Source organism: Bos grunniens, chromosome 11, assembly GCF_055505025.1.
Source record: "Bos grunniens cultivar Pamir isolate PY7600 chromosome 11, Bosgru_T2T1.0, whole genome shotgun sequence".
Lineage (NCBI taxonomy): Eukaryota > Metazoa > Chordata > Mammalia > Artiodactyla > Bovidae > Bos > Bos grunniens.
In genome coordinates, this window is record NC_141175.1 from 27355479 (window position 1) to 27371500 (window position 16022).

General features: G+C 40.4%; 1 non-coding gene across 1 annotated transcript; it reads left to right on the top strand.

The window, feature by feature from the left end:
• Nucleotides 1-348: 348 nt before the first annotated feature.
• TRNAY-AUA (transfer RNA tyrosine (anticodon AUA)) lies at nt 349-420 on the top strand. The gene has a single exon. It is a non-coding gene; the product is annotated as a tRNA-Tyr (tRNA).
• Nucleotides 421-16022: the final 15602 nt, after the last annotated feature.

Here is a 16022-nt window from a genome sequence, read left to right on the forward strand (position 1 = left end):
CTTGATTACACAAAAGCTCTGAGCGATCAAGCCTTGTCACTGGCCCTGGATTGAGTTCTTCTCTGGAGGCCAAGAATCCCGGTGTCTTTTGTGGTTCAGAAGCAACCTTTCATCTTGGGGGCTCATCTGAGGTTCTTCAGGACAAGGTAAGGATGCTTGGAGCTCTAGTTCTTTGTTCTAGTGAACATGTTTTCTGCTGTACTTTACTAAATCTACAGTGTGCTTGTGTGAATGAATGACACGTCCTGTGTGAAGCAAGTGAGAAGCCTTACTCTGAGGTTCCATGGTGACCTCATACAGCCTATGCAGAAACCCTGTCAGGGGTTTATACCAACCTGCCAATGGACTTCCTTGGTGGCTCAGATGGTAAGGCGTCTGCCTATAATGTGGGAGACCCAGGTTCAATCCCTGGGTAGGGAAGATCTCTTGGAGAAGGAAATGGAAACCCACTCCAGTATTCTTGCCTGGAAAATCCCATGGTTGGAGGATCCTGGTAGGCTATAGTCCATGGAGTCACAAAGAGTTGGACACAACTCAGCGACTTCACTTCACTTTTTAAATGACTGTGTGGATCACAATAAACTGTGGAAAATTCTGAAAGAGATGGGAATATCAGACCACCTGACCTGCCTCTGGTCAGAAAGGCAACAGTTAGAACTGGACATGGAACAACAGACTGGTTCCAAATAGGAAAAGGAGTACGTCAAGGCTGTATATTGTCACCCTGCTTATTTAACTTCTATGCAGAGTACATCATGAGAAACACTGGTCTGAAAGAAGCACAAGCTGCAATCAAGATTGCCAGGAGAAATATCAAATACCTCAGATATGCAGATGACACCACCCTTATGGCAGAAAGTGAAGAGGAACTAAAGAGCTTCTTGATGAAAGTGAAAGTAGAGAGTGAAAAAGTTGGCTTAAAGCTCAACATTCAGAAAACGAAGATCATGGCATCTCGTCCCATCACTTTATGGCAAATAGATGGGGAAACAGTGGAAACAGTGTCAGACTTTATTTTTTTGGGCTCCAAAATCACTGCAGATGGTGATTGCAGCCATGAAATTAAAAGACGCTTACTCCTTGAAAGGAAAGTTATGACCAACCTAGATAGCATATTCAAAAGCAGAGACATTACTTTGGCAACAAAGGTTCGTCTAGTTAAGGCTATGGTTTTTCCACTGGTCATGTATGGATGTGAGAGTTGGACTGTGAAGAAAGCTGAGTGCCGAAGAATTGATGCTTTTGAACTGTGGTGTTGGAGAAGACTCTTGAGAGTCCCTTGGACTGCAAGGAGATCCAACCAGTCCATTCTGAAGGAGATCAGTCCTGGGTGTTCATTGGAAGGACTGATGCTAAAGCTGAAACTCCAGTACTTTGGCCACCTCATGTGAAGAGTTGACTCATTGGAAAAGACTAGGGGACAACAGAGGATGAGATGGCTGGATGGCATCACTGACTAAATGGACGTGAGTTTGAGTGAACTCTAGGGGTTGGTGATGGACAAGGAGGCCTGGTGTGCTGTGATTCATGGGGTTGCAAAGAGTTGGACACGACTGAGTGACTGAACTGAACTGAATACAGATTTTTATGTGAACATAAGCTTTCAACTCAGTTGGATACATATAACAGACATGATGTCTGGATTATGTGGTAGGAGTGTGTTTTTGGAAATCTTGTAATTTGCAAAATGGCCAGACCATCTTCTAAAGTGGTTATAATATTTAGTATTCTCAACAGCAATGAATGAAGGTTCCTTTTGCTCCACATCTTTGTCAGCATTTGGTGCTGTCAGAGTTTTGAATTTTGGCCATTCTAGTATGTATGTAGTGGTATCTCATTGTTTTAACTCGCATTTCTTTAATGATGTTTGATGTTGAGCGTCTTCTCATATGCTTATTTGCCATGTGTATATCTTCTTTGGTGAAGTTTCTGATCAGATCTTTTGCCCATTGTTTTAATTGGATAGTTCATTTTCTCATTGTTGAGTTTTATGAGTTCTTTTACTATTTGAGATACTAGCCCTTTATCAGATACGTCTTTTAATTATTTCCTTCCAGTCTGTGTATTATCCTCTTATATTCTTTAACAAGGCATTTTTCTATATTTGATAAAATGAGTAAAATGTTAATTACCTATCCCAGGATTGTTAAACTTTCAATTTTGAAAGAATTTTAGATTTAGAGAAAAGTTAGTGCAGAGAGATCTTATATACCCTTTAGCTAGCTTCACTTAATGTTATCATCGTATATAAGCAAGATACATTCATAAAAAGTAAGAAATTAATATTGGCACAGTGATGTTAGCTAAAGTATATACTTCATCAGATGCCTTTTCCTCTTCCAGGATCCAAGGATTCCATGTTGGATCACCACGTCTCCACCAATACAATAGTTGCTTAGCCTTGTTTTCATGATCTTGGCATTTTTGGAGCATACTGGTCAGGTATTTGAAAGAAATGTCTTTCAATTGGATTTGTCTGATATTTACTCCTGATTTTATTGGGGTTGTGATTTTAGGGAAGAGTACCACAGTGGTGAGGTTCCCTTCTCATCATATCATATCATATCAGGAAGTACATGATATTATCATAGCTTATTGCTGGTGATGGTAACTGATTTTTGGGTCAAGATGGTACATATCAGGTTTCACAGTAACTGCAGCTACTGTGAATGTAAATCTGTTAGTTTTCCCTTCTTACACTCTATTCATTAGCTGCAAGTCGCTAAGTCCTGCCCCCAGAATGGGAGAAAAATTAAGCTCCACTCACCATGATAAGGTTAGTCTAGTTGTTAATGTTAATAATAATAACAACAATGATTTATATATTATTATTGTTATTACAATTGCTACTTCTTTTTAATGAAGATCTAGCAGAAATTATTGGTCACTAAGAGTAAGACACAAGAGACGAGGGTTTGATTCCTGGGTTGGGAATATCCTCTGGAGTAGGAAGTGACAACCCACTTCAATATTCTTGCCTGGAAAATTCCACAGACAGAGAAGCCTGGCAGACTTCAGTCTGTGGGGCTGCAGAGTCAGACTGAGCACACATGTACGCATTGGTCACTAAGAAAGCACCATAAAGAAGAAACATCTTAAAGAATTCAGGTGCTCAGAAACAACTTTCCTTTGGATATTTGTCAGTATTTAGCAGACAACATCGATTAGGGGATACTCTGCAAATGATTTTATATTCAGTTCTGTGAACTAAATCCAAAGCTAGACGTCTTTTTAAAATCCCCAATCAGAAGTCAAAATGTCTGTTGAAGGGCTCTCCTAGATTATACACCTGGAGCCGCACCTTAGATGGGAGATGCCAAAACCTAGGAGTAGATGAAGGCAAACAAATAAAACTACCATCTGGTGAGAATCGCTTACCTTAGGTGGATTCTTATTTGAATGTTTACTCACTTCCACAAGGTTGCTATATGTTCATAAAGTAAATATTTTATGATCCATGGCATATGTTCAGACCAAGAATCAGAGTAATAAAAACTTAATTTCAAACTGGATATAAATAAAACTATACACAATTTCTAAAAAAGAATAACCATCCGTATGGCTTTTCAGTATTACACATGATTTGTAATGTTAAATATCTGAAATGTTCTCTGTGGGTTCTGGCTTTTTTTATCTCCTTCCCTTCCTTCCTTAACAATATTTGACATATTGTGATGAATTCCACTACCGGAGCTGCCAAACTTTCCAAACAAACCTGGACATGCTGTGTTTGGAGGTAAGGGACAAATTTCACCCGTGACTCCACTGCTCACAAGGATCAATGGAAGACGCAGCAGGGAACGGTGTTGTGGGAAAGCCTGTGGGGCTGGACAGCATTCAGATACTTTGTGTACATCCTGCTGGACTCATAAAGCCACATCCTCTAGGACTAAGAGTAAGGGATGATTTTGTCAGAAAGTCACTGCCCAGAGAAGAAGTTGGCTAATCCATTGAGCCTTCCCTCCCAAAGCATCTATGGTGGCAGTGCCTCAGATGAAAACAGACAATCCAATTTGAGTTGAAAAGCCACAATGCAAGGAAAATCCTTCTCAGCTTATTCTTCCTATTCATGACCACCTGCAAGTAGAATAGCCAGATCCTCTTACTTCATTTTGCTGATTATACCTTTTGCTAATAGTAATAAATGATTCCCTCCAAACACAAAAGTTGAATTCTAAGTATGGCATCCACCACTCTGATCAACAGTTTAAAACATAAATACGTCTCTAGAAAAAGATGTATTTCTTTACTGAAATGAATTTGTTTACTGAGATACACTTTTTACTATCAAAGCCATTGCATAGAAATCACTGTGGAATCATACCAAAAATACAGGATTTGAAATTCAATAACCTTGGCTGAGTGGTGGCTTCTCAACTTGCAAACTGCGTGAAGATTAAAAGTGACGTGAAACAAGAGGTGATGTTTGTCCTGGACTTAGAAGAGTAAGCTGAATTCAGTCAGGGAAGAGGTGCTGTTGGTCCTTGATTTGGAAGAATAAGCTGAGTTCAGTTGGAGAAGGAACAGAACGTGCAGAGATAAAGCATGAGAGTGCTGGCAAGTGCTGTCGAAGGAAATGGTAGGAAGTAAATAAAAAGTTAGGTTATTACCAGGTTTGAAAGAATGCTAGGTACCCTGTTAGCTACAGGACCTGAGAGGTCATTTGGGGCTTCTGAGTAAAGTAATGTCTGATGACATTTATATTTTAGGAGGGTGATCTTGGGGGAAATATGAGAATAGGTCAGAGAAGGCAAGACTCAAGGCAAGGGGAACCTGTTTGAAGCCTGTTTCAGTAGTCCCAAGAGACAGCAAACACAGACGGAATGACAAAGGAAAACAGATGGGATGTTTGTGAGGTTGAATCAACAGATCTTCCCATTACTTCCTAGATGTAGTAGAAGGACAGCAGGTTGCAGTTATGGGAAATGGGAAACAGTAAAGGGGAAGCTTGGTTAGAGCTGATGATGGAGAGGATGTGAGGGAGAAGAAGAAAAATGAAGGTTTTACAACCTCCTGGTCCTTCACTGGAACAGCAGGAGTGTGAGTCTGAGTGGAATGTGAGTATAAAATAGGGAAAAGTTGCAAGTTTGGAGAGAAAGATGAAAAAATAAAAATGAGTTGCAAATAAACTATACATTTTGCCATTGATAAGAAGGCTGTGAGGGGTTCCTGATCTTCTCTCTTCCATCTGTGGGAAGGAGAAGCTGATCTAAATTATCTCTCAGACCTTTCTGGCTTCAATATTCAAATCACAGATTTCCCAGAGAGGTTCTCTGAGCTCACATTGCTCTCTGAGCATCTGGGGGCTACTAGAACTTTCTGCCCCGGTTAGACGATTTCAACTTCAGTTATAAGCGCTCACTGTTTGTTGAAGCCAGAGATTTTCATGCATTGGGGAAAAAAAAGTGCTACATGAGGGAAAAACAACCTCCCACTTTGGAAAATGTAATGAGAAAAAATGAACATTTCCAGCTAACAGCTTTTTATGGGCTATGAATAAGTAAACACAGGGTGAAATGAGAGAGAAAAAACATGTGCTTCACTGGAGAAATATTTGTTTATTGAGCCAATCAGTGCTAGCTCAGTTTATCCTTCAGAAGGGCAAAGATGGGCGTGTTCACCTCTAAACTCAAGTCTGACACAGACCTGCTGTGGATCAGATTACATCTCTGGTTCTTTCATTCCTTTCTGCATTCACATATCAACATTTATTGAATGTTGGACTCACTGCTAGGTCCTAGGACACAGATATGCCCAGCTTATAACTTTAAAAAATTCCCAGTTTAGGGGATGAATTGGGCTTACATGCAATTAACTAAAATGTCATTTTGTAGGCCTGACACTGGAGAACCAGTATTTACTTCATTTCGTCAGCTCTTGCTTCCCGGTGTTATCATATATATGAGTAAGCACTTCTGTTTACAGGGATCTTCCTGGGCTAGAGAATAATACAAAATGTCTGAAACATTTTGTACACCCACAATGTGTTTGCCTTTGCAATTCTGCAACCAACCCTTTTACAACTGAGTGACTGAGGCACAGACAGGGGAGATGACTTTCCTCAGACCACAATGCTAGTAGGAAAACCTTGGTATGACCTTGATGCCTGACTCTGAAGGCCAAGTACTTTTCTTCTTTGCTGTGTGGCTTGAAATGTGCTCTGGGAATTCTGCTATATCTAGCCCAGGGAGCAAGGTGTGGCTTCAGGGCTCCAACATGATTGATGAACTACACAGACATGTGTCTATTCCTTGGCTTCAGTTTTGCCCTTTCTTTTCCATATTGGTAAACTAGTCATCTGTTTATCTCCACCTCAGCTCCATCTTGGCGGCTGAGAGGAGCTACCCCATGCCCAAGGTCAGGGGCGGTGGCCAAGAGGAGCTACCCCACATCTGAGGTAAGGAGCAGCAGCTGCCCTTTGCTAGAGCAAACATGAAGAGAGACCCTGCGTCCAAGGTAAGAGAAACCCAGGTAAGATGGTAGGCACTGAGAGAGGGGATCAGGGGGCAGACAGACTGAAATTACAGTCATGGACAACTAGCTAATCTGATCACATGGACCACAGCCTTGTCTAACTCAATGAAACTAAACCATGCCAGGATGGACAGGTCATGGTAGAGAGGTCTGACAGAATGTGGTCCACTGGAGAAAGGAATGGCAAACCACTTCAGTATTCTTGCCTTGAGAACCCCATGAACAGTATGAAAAGGCAAAAAGATAGGACACTGAAAGATGAACTCCCCAGGTTGGTAGTTGCCTAATATACTGCTGGAAATCAGTGGAGAAATAACTCCAGAAAGAATGAGGGGATGGAGCCAAAGCAAAAACAACACCCAGTTGTGGATGGGACTGGTGATAGAAGCAAGATTTGACGCTGTAAAGAGCAATATTGCATAGGAACATGGAATGTCAGGTCCATGAGTCAGGGTAAATTGGAAGTGGTCAAACAGGAGATGACAAGAGTGAACATCGACATTTTAGGAATCAGTGAACTAAGATGGACTGGAATGGGTGAATTTAACTCAGATGACCATTATATCTACTATTGTGGGCAGGAATCCCTTAGAAGAAATGGAGTAGCCATCATCATCAACAAAAGAGTCCGAAATGCAGTACTTGAATGCAATCTCAAAAACGACAGAATTATCTCTGTTCATTTCCAAGGCAAACCATTCAATATTATAATAATTCAAGTCTATGCCCTGACCAGTAATGCCGAAGAAGCTGAAGTTGAACAGTTCTATGAAGACCTATAAGACCTTCTAGAACTAACACACAAAAAAGATGTCCTTTTCATTATAGGGGACTGGAATGCAAAAGTAGGAAGTCAAGAAACACCTGGAGTAACAGGCAAATTTGGCCTTGGAGTACAGAATGAAGCAGGGCAAAGGCTAATAGAGTTTTGCCAAGAAAATGCACTGGTCATAGCAAACACCCTCTTTCAACAACACAAAAGAAGACTACACATGGACATTACCAGATGATCAACACTGAAATCAGATTGATTATATTCTTTGAGGCCAAAGATGGAGAAGATCTACACAGTCAGCAAAAACAAGACTGGGAGCTGACTGTGGCTCAGATCATGAACTTCTTATTGCCAAATTCAGACTGAAATTGAACAAAGTGGAGAAAACCACTAGACCATTCAGGTATGAGCTAAATCAAATCCCTTATGACTATACAGTGGAAGGGAGAAATAGAGTTAAGGGAGTAGATCTGATAGACAGAGTGCCCGATGAACTACAGATAGAGGTTCCTGACATTGTACAAGAGACAGGAATCAAGACCATCCCCATGGAAAAGAAATGCAAAGAAGCACAATGGCTGTCTGAGGAAGCCTTACAAATAGCTGTGAAAAGATGGGAAGCAAAAAGCAAAGGAGAAAAGGAAAGATATACCCATTTGAATGCAGAGTTCCAAATAATAGTGAGAAATAAGAAAGCCTTCCTCAGCGATCAATGAAATAGAGGAAAACAATAGAATGGGAAAGACTAGAGATCTCTTCAAGAAAATCAGAGATACCAAGGGAATATTTCACACAAAGATGGGGCTAAATGAAGGACAGAAATGATAGGTACCTAATAGTAGCAGAAGATATTAAGAAGAGGTGGCAAGAATACACAGGAGAACTATACAAAAAAGATCTTCATGACCCAGTAATCACGATGGTGTGACCACTCACCTAGAGCCAGACATCCTGGAATGTGAAGTCAAGTGGGCCTTAGGAAGCATCACTATGAATAAAGCTAGTGGAGGTTATGGAATTCCAGCTGAGCTATTTCAAATCTTGAAAGATGATGCTGTGAAAGTGCTGCACTCAGTATGCCAGCAAATTTGGAAAACTCAGCAGTGGCCAGAGGACTGGAAAACGTCAGTTTTCATCCCAATCCCAAAGAAAGGCAATGCCAAAGAATGATCAAACTACTGCACAATTGTACTCATCTCACATGCTAGTAAAGTAATGCTCAAAATTCACCAAGCCAGGCTTCAGCAATACATGAACCATGAACTTTCAGATGTTCAAGCTGGTTTTAGAAAAGGCAGAGGAACCAGAGATAAAATTGTCAACATCTGCTGGATCATCAAAAAAGCAAGAGAGTTCCAGGAAAACATCTATTTCTGCTTTATTGACTAAGCCAAAGTCTTTCACTGTGTGGATCACAATAAACTGTGGAAAATTCTGAAAGAGATGGGAATACGAGGCCACCTGACCTGCCTGTTGAGAAACCTGTATGCAGATCAGGAAGCAACAATTAGAACTGGACATGGAAGAACAGACTGGTTCCAAATAGGAAAAGGAGTACGTCAAGGCTGTATATTGTCACCCTGTTTATTTGACTTATACGCAGAGTACATCATGAGAAATGCTGGGCTGGAGGAAGCACAAGCTGGAATCAAGATTGCTGGGAGAAATATCAATAACCTCAGATATGCAGATGACACCACCCTTATGGCAGAAAGTGAAGAGGAACTAAAAAGCCTTTTGATGAAAGTGAAAGAGGAGAGTGAAAAAGTTGGCTTAAAGCTCAACATTCAGAAAAATAAGATCATGGCATCTCGTCCCATCACTTCATGGCAAATAGATGGGGAAACAGTGGAAACGATGGCAGATTTAATTTTTTGGGCTTCAAAATCACTGCAGATGGTGATTGCAGCCATGAAATTAAAAGACACTTACTCCTGGGAGAAAAGTTATGACCAACCTAGTCAGCATATTAAAAAGCAGAGATATTACTTTGTCAACAAGGGTCCATCTAGTGAAGGCTATGATTTTTCCAGTGGTCATGTATAGATGTGAGAGTTGGAGTATAAAGAAAGCTCAGCGCTAAAGAATTGATGGTTTTGAACTGTGGCATTGGAGAAGTCTCTTGAGAGTCCCTTGGACTCCAAGGAGATCCAACCAGCCCATCCTAAAAGAGATCAGTCCTGGGTGTTCATTGTAAGGACTGATGTTGAAACTGAAGCTCCAATACTTTGGCCACCTGATGCGAAGAGCTGACTCATTGGAAAGACCCTGATGCTGGGAAAGATTGAGGGCAGGAGGAGAAGGGGATGACAGAGGATGAGATGATTGGATGGCATCATCAACTCAATGGACATGGATTTGGGTGGACTCTGGGAGTTGGAGATGGACAGGGAGGCCTGGCCTGCTACGGTTCATAGGGTCGTCAAGAGTCAGACAAGACTGAGCGACTGAACTGAACTGAAACTAGTCATCTGTAGTTACAATAGTGTCATGCCCTGCAGTGTGGTCCTACCTGGGTAGTATGTGTGTTAGGACTGTTTCGCTGTGCGACCTGGCTCCTTGAAGACTTTCCCTGGACCAGAAACCTAAGACACTTCAACTGCAAGGGATCATCAAACCTAGGAAGATACTTAAGAGAAGCTTCCCTGCTTCTGCTGACCGTTCCTATCAATCTGGTCACCTTGTAATGGAGCAGGAGACAAGTTCCTTGTGCCCTGACTTGAGATGCTTCATTAGCCCAGGCTCTTAAAGGATCACTGGGAACCAGGAGAGCCTTGATGTAGAGCACTTTGGAAGTGACACTGTGAACCCAATATACTTTTGTTTCAAAATCCCAGCTCCTGGGTCTGGGTCTTTTCCCACCACTGCCAGCACCCCGCTGCATCACCTACTGCTTCCCATGGGTCAGTGGCTTTGTGTTCTTTTTTCCCTCTTGTCTCAAAACTCCTCATAGAAGCCTCTTCAGAGCATCTTGCAGTGGGATTCAGTGGAAAGAACAGAAAGGGCTTTGGAGGTGAGTGAACTGCACTTGCAGTGGGACTTAAGCAGGGAGCCGAATCTCTCCGAGCCTCATTCCCTTGCCTGTTAAAATGGGGTCATGCCCTCTATCTTGAGGAATAGGGTGTTACTTAATAAGATTAATTTGGTGAGTTGCTTGGCATAGTCTTGTGATATTACTGATTGATCTGTGGATGGCAATTCTTCCAGCAAATATTGCTTTGTACTGTGACTTCTTAAGAAATTCAATTGCTTCTCACGTTATATATTCAGCTCTACTTTTCATCTTTGTAAGGAATGTTTTAGTCTCAGTAAGGACAATTTTCATGATCATACAGTTGCTTTAAATCAGGTGTCCCTTCCTCTTGCTCCTGAAATACCTAGATACTCAAGGAAGTGCTTGGCTTTTCCCAGACCTAATACCCCTTGGTGAAATAAATGGGGCTCATCTCCTGCGTAGCCTAAGAATAATACTGGACTATAAGCTATTTCTACTTCTATTCTTCACCTCTACTTCCTCTCAGTAGAAGATTATTGCTTTTTTCCTGGTTCTTTTTCTTTTTTAAAAAATGTAAGTACAGTTGATTTATGATATTAGTTTCAGGGGTACAGCATAGTGATTCAATGTTTTTTTATAGACCATATTTTATTTAAAGTTATTACAAATTAATGCTATTTTCCCCTCTACTGTACAATATATCCTTATGGTTTATATATTTTGTACTAATAGTTTGTATCCCTTAATCCTGTACCCTTGTCTTGCCTCTCCCTCCTTCCCTTTCTCCACTCATAACAAGTAGTTTGTTCTCTGTACCCGTGAGTCTCTTTTCTGTTTTGTTACATACCTTTGCTTGTTTCTGTTTTAGATTTGACATATAAGTGGGGATGTGGAAGGAAAGAACACTTGTAACCATCAGTGGGAATGTAAATCAGTATAGCAGATTTCCTTATGATGGAAACCAGTAAGGAAGACCCACAAAAAGCTAAAAAAGAACTACTATATGATCTAGTATTTGCACTCCTGGGTATGTATATATATATAAAGAAAATTAAAGCAGTAATTAAAAAATATGCATGTATCTCAATGTTCAGAGCAGCATTATTTAGAATAGCCAAGATATGAAAGCAACCTGAACATCCATCAACAAATGAGTAAAGATTATGTGAATAAGGAAGATGTGGACAAACACACACACACACACTGGAATGTTACTCAGTCATAAAAAATGGAATTCTACTATTCGAAACAATGTGGATGGATCTATAGAGTATTATACTTAGTGAAAGAAGTCAGATAGAAAGACAAACACTCTTCTGATGGGAAGCCCTCTAGTGAGTATAGGTGGAACATGGGCAAACCTAGAAAAATTCCTTTTAAAAATTTCATCTCAACCATGTGATATAAAGATGGTGAGGTTTCTGGAGTAATGGGTGATTTGAAGGGAACCAGTAAAGAATCTGCCTGCAATGCAGGAGACCTGGGTTCCATCCCGGGTTAGGAAGATCCCCTGGAGAAGGGAACGGCTACCTACTCCAGTGTCCTTGCCTGGAGAACTCCATGGACAGGGAGCCTGGCGGGATACAGTCCATGGGATCGCAAAAGAGTCAGACATGATTGAGCCACTAACGTTTTCACTTTTTCATGAAAAAAACCTTATCTTCATTCATACAGTGAGCACTTCTTGGGAATATTTTAGCACCAGGCACTAAGCTAGGAACTGGGATAGAGAAGCAAGTCAGATATGGTCCTGCCCCTGAGAAGCTCATAGTCTTTTTCAGGAGGCAGATGAGTAGAAGGACATTTCCAATACACAGTAGTAAGTGTTAGGATAAAGTCTTTCATAGCGTGTCAATGAATGTTCAGAAGATGACATTCTAGTTCATTCTCCCCTGGCCCCAAAGAAGCAAGACCTCTTTGGGAGTTGGGTAGGCTGTCACGGGGACATTCCAGGAAGAAAAATAACACTGAAAAACTCATGGAAGCAAGGTGTGTGTCTGGGGCTCGAGGTTTATGTTGCTGAGAGCCTAGAGCTGATGCTTGAGACAAGCAAGTCTAGGTTTCACAGAATCACATTAGTCATGATGAGGAGTTTGAGTTTTCTTCTTAATATGATAGGATGTTATTGAAAGGTTTTAATTCATTTATTTATTCCTTCCTTCATTCCTTCATTTCAGCAATACTTTTTGAGCACCTACTGTATAGAACAGACATTGAGCAGAAGTTAATAGCAGGGACTCTGAATTCAAACTGCTTGAATTCAAAGTCTATTTCTGTTATTTGCATATGCTCTGGCAGTTTCTCATTGCCAACTTTCCTCATTAATATATTGGGAATAATAACTGCATCCACTTGACAGGATTATTGCACAGATTAATTTAAGGTAGTAAATATAAAATATTTAGAGCACTTCCAGACTTGTAGTAAACATTCACTGTTAGCTATCATTGTGTGTCTGATAAATTCCAGTGCAAGCACAGGGATAGACACCATTCCTGCCCTCCACCAGCCAACAGTCCATGGAAAAGGGAGACACTGCTGGGAGAACAGACATGACTGATACCAAGATTCACATGCCATGATTGGAGACCCATGAAAAAGAAACACTCAGGAGAGGCTTCTAGTTTAGACGGGGTGACCAGAAGAGGCTGTTGAAAAGAAGTACATCACTTATATGCAGAATCTAAAAAGAAATAATATAAATAAACTTATTTACAAAACAGAAACAGACTCAGAGACTTAGAGAATGAATTTATGGTTACCAGGGGGAAAAGGAGCAGGAGAGGGATAGTTAGAGAGTTTGGGATTGACAGATACAGACTGCCGTTTTTAAACGGATAACTAACAAGGTCCTACTATGTAGCACAGGGACTTCTGCTCAATGTTATGCAACAGCCTAATGGGGAAGAATTTGAAAAAGAATAGATACATGTATATGTATAACTGAATCACTTTGTACCTGAAACTATCAGAGTATAGTTATCAGAGTTCATCAAGTATACTCCAGTATAAAGTAAAAAGTTACAAAAAGAAAAGAAGTATTAAATATATTTCAGTTGGACCCAAGAATGAGGAGAAATTAACTAGACAAAAGAGGTAGAAAAAAGTCTCAGGGAAAGTCATGGTCAGATGTTTTTTGGAATGCTGTTTCTGGCGGCATGAGCTGGATCAGAAGAGTCCGCAGTCAAGGAGGACCACGCAGAGGCTCTCTGTAGGGGACTGCCTACAAGGCACGGAACAGTCAGGCAGTGGTCGTTATGTCCTTTCACAAATGAAAGAGACAGACTCCAATGACATCGCATGGTGCCCAGTCAGAGACTGAGCCAGGCTAGACTCTCCCTCTCTTCATTACATTCTCACTGGTTCTCAAGTGTCCCATGTGTCTTATATGAGAATCAAACAGACTTCATCAGGTGGGCACTGATAACTATGTACATGAAGACCCCGATGCTTGACTTATTCTCCTTCACGTGATCCCTATATGTGATCATGTTTTACTGTTTCATGTAAACCCTCAGGCAGATACGTATATGTGTGTATAATTTCCAAAGTCTTACAGTGCAAAGAGCAGAATAAAACTTATTGTTGGCTAAAGGACTATAGCATTTTTGAAATAGTGACTTATTCTTGCCCTTAATGCCTTTGAAGTTTTCAAGTTTTCCGCTTGGCCTTCCATAAAGCCACATTTGACATTATGATCTTGCTAGTTGGATGAAGGCTGAGGCTAACATAATTGTTCAATGAAAAATAAGAAGATCAGTGAGCTACATTGCAAACCTGCCCCCAGGATTAGCAAGCTAATGTAAATCAAAGCTGCAATGTCTGCATGTTTATAAGGGTCTCTATAGAAATAGTCTAGACTCTTAGTCTTAAGACTCCTAGTTTCTGTCCTTTCCATCATAATATGCTTTTGCCTGCAGTCCATGGGGTCACACAGAGTCGGACACGACTGAAGCAACAGTTGTAGTAGTTGTATGCTTCTGCCTTAATCTACAAACTATTACACAAGGCCATCTGCACCACTGGCCCAATGAAGGGTAGAAACACCACTTTTGCGTCTCTCCCATTGTCAAGCACAATTGATATTCAGAACTTTCTTGGTTAATTTGTTTAAAAACATAGAAACTGCCTTTTTGGCAACAAAGATGAAGAAAACATATTTGTTTTGACTCATCAGGAAATGTTAATTTTCTCACATTTATAATGTTTCCCTTAAAGGTATGAGCTTGTCAAGAGTAAAGTGATTAAATTTGAATTTGCATTCTAATGTCTGGAAGTATTTCATGGATTCTCCCAGAAACCATAAAATAATTTAATTTTTTCTCAATTCTGGCTAGTTTGGTTAGAATTTATAAATTAGTAATGCTCCTAAGAAACCAATAACCTCTCAAAGGAAATAGATGTTAGGCTCTAAAATGTCATCATTAAAAAGTAATAATTTTTCTCCTGACATCTGAACTGTAGCCAGTGAGATCAATGAGCTACTTGCCCCATCAGTTTCACAGGGTGAACACAAGTTGTGGAAGAAGAGGTCAATAAAGTCCCCTCAAAACAGCCCAAACCACTGTGTTTTGTGTTACAGCTCTTACGTAAACGAATCTGCCAGCAGACAGGTCGAGCAGCAAAGTGGTCAGTAATAGCTAACCACATGCCCAGCTTGTTCTGGTCTTTAAAGTTATCAGCTATTAAGTGGAGAGAGAGAAAGAGTTGGCTAAGCGTACAGACTTGCCAGTTAAACACCCTGGGATCAAAGTTCAGTCACTCACCAGTCAGAAAAATACAGATAAGTGAGTTTTCCCTCAGCCTCAGTTTACTTATCTTTGAAATGATGATGATAATAGCTGTTCTATGAATTAACTGAGATAATGCATTTAAATACTTAGTTTCTGGAACATAGGATGCTCTCAACAAATGCTAGCTATTACATAAATATAATCTTAAATTGTGTGGGTGTGAGAGCCTTGTAGCTTAGGTCTCCCATTTCATAGATAAGGAAATCGAGGCATAGAAAAGGGAAGTGATTTATTTCATGTAACAGAATAAATTGAGGCTCTGTGGAAAGTCTGCCAACTGATTCCCATGATACACTTGTTTTTACTTTGTGAGATTTCCTTCCGCTTATCCAGAACAAGAATACAGAGTAAAGAAAAAACAAGTTAATACAAGAGTCTTTGATCTGTAGGTTTTATGAAAGTTTTTAAAAAAATGAATTTGTTTTTTAAAAAATCACCATCTGTTATTCCAGATAGGTGAATTAAAAAATTAAATGGATTGTCAAGCTTCTTGATTTGGAACTCGCCAAAAATGTATTTTAATTAATTTTGTTATATTTAAGACCCTGGAGTAAGCTTTTTGTGCTGCTTCTGTTGAACCATCTGCCAACTTGAAAATGATCATGTTCTGTTCGGGGACCTTTGTTCCTGCAGTTGGCATCCCCTTCTGTGGGGTGAGATGTAACTGTGCTATGCCTGGGCAGGGGGCAATAGGGCTGCCTGGTGATTGATTTCTAGTACTTCCTTTGTTGGCAGTCTGTCTGTGCCAACAGCTCTCTCTTGGGTCTGAACCGCATCTATACTGAGGACTGGCCTCCTCCTAGAGAAGAATGCAGCATGTGGCAGCTCTGGCTTAGGGTAATAAAATTCAGGCTTCTGAAGTGTGTATGCCTCTCTGCATACAAACTCCCTGTTGTTTACATGGTTTAAGCTTTTGAAAACTCCTCTAGTTTCTGTTTTGTCGAGATGCTAATCTTTCAAATGGATTTCTGTGTTTATCTCAGAA